General features: G+C 43.7%; 1 pseudogene; it reads right to left on the bottom strand.

The window, feature by feature from the left end:
- Positions 1-4838: 4838 nt before the first annotated feature.
- LOC116908436 lies at positions 4839-4990 on the bottom strand (annotated as a pseudogene).
- Positions 4991-5213: the final 223 nt, after the last annotated feature.

Here is a 5213-nt window from a genome sequence, read left to right on the forward strand (position 1 = left end):
GTGTGGAGTGTTCGGTGGCTGCCGCAAGTAGGAGCCAAGGTTCCACCATTTTGTCCTGGTATATCCTCTGCCCACTGTGACTTTGCTCAAGCCATTAACTATTCACCTTCACTCACAAGTTCCACTGTGCCAGCCCTAGGGATTTCAAGTCACTTCGGAAAAACAAGCCTTCGGAATTCGTGGAAATACAAATGTCCTCTTAATAATCCAACTGCATTAACCTCCCTTCCCTGCAAGAGCCGTTCGTTTCTTTCTTAGCATGCCATTTTCCAAACCTTTGACAGGGCACCATACCTCATCATTGCCTCCACCATGGAACATGCCAGTTTGTCAGTTTTAATCTGTCTAAAATCCTGCATCTGCCAGCATAAACCTTTGGAGTTCTTATATGTTGATACAAAGATTTCACACATCGACTTTTGTGGAGTTCTGATTTCATGCAAGCTAAGCAAACAGTGACAGGTTGGTAGTTGGGGGGAATGAATGCTCCATCAGATTAATAGAGATCAATGGCATTGGCAGGTTCTGGAGGAGACGCAGGGGCTGGGATCTGGACAGCACATATTGCCAGAACAAGACAGATGGCCAGAAGCTAACACTCTTACCTCTTTAACTTGATGGGCTCATTAGCAGATTTCTCTCCTCTGGGTCTCATTTGAGTTTCTTGATTTTAAATGGCACCCCATAGATTGCCCACCAGTCTGGAAAACTACTGACATAGGCTTCCCATGACCTGGCACAGAGAAGATTCTAATACCCTTTATTTAGTAGCCCAGAGAGCTAGGACTTCTGCAGATGGGCACTGGGTATTCTACTTATCCAGTGCACCACAGAGAAGTAAGGCTTCCTTATTGAGAACCATCTTCACTCCAAACAGCCTTGCAGGAAGGATCAAACTCTGTATGAGGTACACGATCTGCATACAGGGAGTACAGTATAGGATGCACTGTCATCGCTGTTGTATTTCCTAACCAAGGATTGAGGATTTTGTCCAAAAAGGAAAGAGTTAGAGAATGGAAAAGGCAGAATTTGTCCTTGGGTCTATATGGCTGTGAAGTCCTGTGGTCACCCGCCGTGGTAACCCTTCAAGTTATCACTGGTTTTGGTTATGAAGGCAGATGGCTCAGCCTGTGGCCAGTGGTTTGGGGCACTAAATTACTTCCTATTCATGACATCTCCCTCGTTCTTGCAGACCTCGGGGATGCTCAGCTTTCTTTCCTCATTTTATTTATTTATTTTTTGGAGACGTGTTTCAACCCTCAGGGTTCTTTCTCCTCCCCTGCTCTTGTTTCAGATGGGTATGATCAAAGGAAAGAGGCAGATTGGGAAGAAAACTCCCAATCAGTCAGGGTCCTTATAGTCAAGATCCAACTAATAGAGACCCTGACTTTCTCCATTAAAGGCTTCCTTGTTGTTTATAGTGATTGCTTTTCTAGGTGGTGTCTCCAGGATCTCTCTAGATTTCATTTGGCTCCTCCCACTGTAGCCTGAAACAGCCGCTTGGTTTCCGAAGCTGGCTCTGCTAAATCCCCAACCCCCAGTTTTATACTCTTTATCCAAGCCTGGGTTATCTGCATTTCTTCACTCCTTTATCACAGTCAGCTTCTCAGACGGCGATCACTCCCATCCAAGAAAGACCTCAGGAGCGCATTCACACATTTCAAGCTGCGTTCTACAGAATGCTTCTTCACCCTGAGAGTCATCTCCTTGGGTTTGATGAGTTCTCTGCACCCTGGTAATTTCACGACAGAAGGTTCTCCAGCTGTCCTTGCCTGTTAGGGTTGGTTTGGTGCTGCTATGTATCCAAAGGCTGAATACTGTATCCCAAGACCTGGTTGCCTCAAGACTACTGAGAAGTCTCCTGTGTGTCAGATGCTGTTGTGCAAACCTTGCTGCCAAGTTATCCCTGATTGGTTAATGAAGACGTAGCTAGCCTGGGCTGGGCAGGAGAGAAGGAATAGAGCAAAGGTTCCCAGCTTGGCATCTTAGGTAGGGACCAGTGGGGATAAAGGAAGGAGGAACTAGCTGTGTGGTAGATAGATAATGAGCCCACAGCCATGAGGGCTGGCCTGATGGGGTAGGAGTGGCCCAGGCCCAGCATGGCAAGTGATATCTCAGAGATCACCACGGGGAGGTAGACAAAATAGTAGAGAGGGTTCATATCTACTCAGCTCTAGTGCTTTTAAGCTAAAAGTTCATGTGCCTTTTACCTGGGAACAATATCGTCTGAAGTGGGATAGAAACCCCTATAGATATTTAAAGACAACAGGAGGTGCGGCAACCCCCCAGAAAAATAATTATTACAATACTTGACGATCTAAGTACCATCCTTTCCCTCAGACTCTGCCTGTGAGCATCGCCACGGCTTCAGCCATTTTACTCAACTCTTTGAAAAACGGTAGTATTCCTGTTTTCCCTGACTTCGTGCTTCTCCTCCATATTACTTTTCTATCCCTGCCTCAAGTGTCAGTCCCACGGTGCAGCCTTGTCTTTCCTTTCTCAGATGTGTCATAACATGTCCTGAAAGGCGAATACAGCTCAATATCATTGGGACAAAGGCTTACAAATATCCACACCTATCTTAACTCCAAAATAGTGTCCAGTGAGAGATGCCCAGGTAGAGTTAAACTATGGTCTTTAAATATACTATGCCTTAACTTCCTATTTATAGCCTTCCTGCCTTTCCAGATATCTATGTGAGCACATAAAGTTCATCCCTTTGGCTCACGATTCATAAGTCAATTCATTTATTCATTAACTTGTCCAATACACATTTGCCAGGTGTGTGCTCTGCATCGAGTTCTAGGCAAGGCAGTGACAGTACAAGAGCAAATGACCCACCTTGAGTCTGACACTGAAGGTGTTCCAGCCATCATTATCACCCTCACACAAACTCTTCTCCCATGATTCCCAACATTTCCATCATTCACACTGATGAGTTTTTTTCTTACCTGTGTCTTTGCTCTTTGTTCTTCCTTCCTGGAATAACTGCTTTCCATTTTTCTGCCCTCTCAAAATCCCCATAGTTCCCACAAGTCACATGCATTTCAAAAGTATCATTGTAATTCCATCTCCATTTCCTGCAGCCCTATAGGACATTGTGATCCAGTTGTCTCTTCTTTTGCTGTGATCATAGGAAATAGGAAGACAGGAAAAAAGTGTTTTGGTAATGAGTTCATCTTAAGTCCTTTAGTGGGGTTCTTGTAGCAAGGACAAACTTCCTGAAGAAGGACAGCATGAAAGCACTCTTACTTCCATCCACTGCTGAGCTCTTTCTTGAGGCCATGAGTCCTTTGCTTGGATAGCTACACATGCAGCTGGCTCTGTGAGCCCTGGCTCTGCTGGTCCTGATTCTTTGCAACCTCATAGTACTTGCTGGAAGTTCAAGCCTGAAAATAGGAGAAACTACCTTAGAATATGCAACACCAGTCTACAGGAGCAAACTGCAGCAGGTAAAGATTATTCTGATGCCTGTGGGATCTCCTGATGGACCTCTTCTAGAAGGTCTGGCTCAAATGGGTGTCCAATAAACTCAACACCATATGAGAAATACATTCTGATGTTTTAAGGAGAAAGAACACAGCAACCCAAACCAAAAACACACCCTGTCTTCAACATCTCCTAGGTTATTGATCATGGAGTTGACCTCCACTTTTCAGACTGTGGCATCTACACAAACTTGACCTATGACAAGTGTGACATTACCACTAGTTGCTGTTCTTAAAGTCATGGATGCATACTAGAATCCCAGTGTTATGTGGGAAACTCCTTTCACTAAGAAATCTTCCCATGGCCCTTAAAGACTATCTCAAACAGTGAATGACTAGACCTTACAAAATGACCCAGATCAAACTTTCTAAGACAGATGACAAAGTCACTGAATTATAACGGTGTTATGTGATCCAGTGGGAAGAGAGGACAGTGGCAACTGAAATTCATTCCTGATCTTCTACCCAAGAACAAGAGCAGGAATTGGGAATAAACCCTGTTCCTTCTCAGAACTAGAGAACTGGCCACAGGCATAACTGTCTCAGATTTCACTACCCCAAGTAGTAGCCTAAAAAAAAAATCAGTCCACAGCTTGCTAGAACATATAACAAACAGAAGCATACGATCCACATGGACTTTCAGAGACATTGGTTTTGTGCATAGAATATCTGCCCTTGGAGTTATTATGTCAGCACCAATGACTTTATCCTATGGGATATCAGTCAACAACACAGACTCCCAGGGTTAGACTTTCATATACAGCTTAACTCACATGTCTGTAGAGCAAGAAAAAATAAGGATACAGCAAACAACAATTTCTATTAGTGATCCTATAGCCTGGGGTTCTCATCCTGTTCCAGTGGTCAACTCTCATTATGAACTTGAACAGTCAATGACTCTTTCTTGATCCTCCACAAGCCTATTCATAAAACAGGCTTACTTTTACAGAATCAGATATTCAAGGGTCCAGAGAAAGAACTGAGAAAGCTGACACCTATGTATGTCGGGTTGCTTCTTGTTTTGTTTTCATTTTACACTATTTACTTTCTGTTGCATCCTTAGGGCCTGCCAGACATGTCACACAGTACAGGTCACGCAGACACCAGGCATACATGACGTATAAAAGAATGAATGGAGCTGGGCATTGGCAGTCATTCATTCTTTCAAGAGCAATCAATACATTTTTAAAAGCTTGCAGAGTATCTGGATTCCTTTTCTGTTTCCCTCTTTCTTTCTCAGCATTCATTTTACACATCTCAACTTGAATCACAGTCCCTGCTTCATTCTATAGTCATGGTTGGCTGTGATATAGGAACTCTGTGTGATTGGCTTGAGTACCATTCACTCACATAGGGAGAGCATGAACGCAATCTCTCACAGCCTCAAATTATGTAGTCAAGGCTCCTGTATTTGGAGAGATAAAGGGAGTCAACATATCTAGATGAGCCTCATACTAGGAAACTACCTCTGTGATCATAGAATCTCCCTGAAAGGTAAGCATAGCACACTTTTACCATCATTTCTACCATGGGATTTAAGGTGTGGATCGATGTAGAAGGGAGGAGTAGTCAGAAGTTAGAATCAGAGGTCCAGGTGGAGCTAATATTGTCTAAGAGCCCCAAGTTATGTCCATATTCACAGAGACTGTTTTCCTCTGGAAACTTGAACCAAGAAATGTGGGCATGGTAGAACAGAGGAAAAGTTACAGGGTGGATGAAAGATAT

Source organism: Rattus rattus, chromosome 8 (assembly GCF_011064425.1).
Source record: "Rattus rattus isolate New Zealand chromosome 8, Rrattus_CSIRO_v1, whole genome shotgun sequence".
NCBI classification, from domain to species: domain Eukaryota; kingdom Metazoa; phylum Chordata; class Mammalia; order Rodentia; family Muridae; genus Rattus; species Rattus rattus.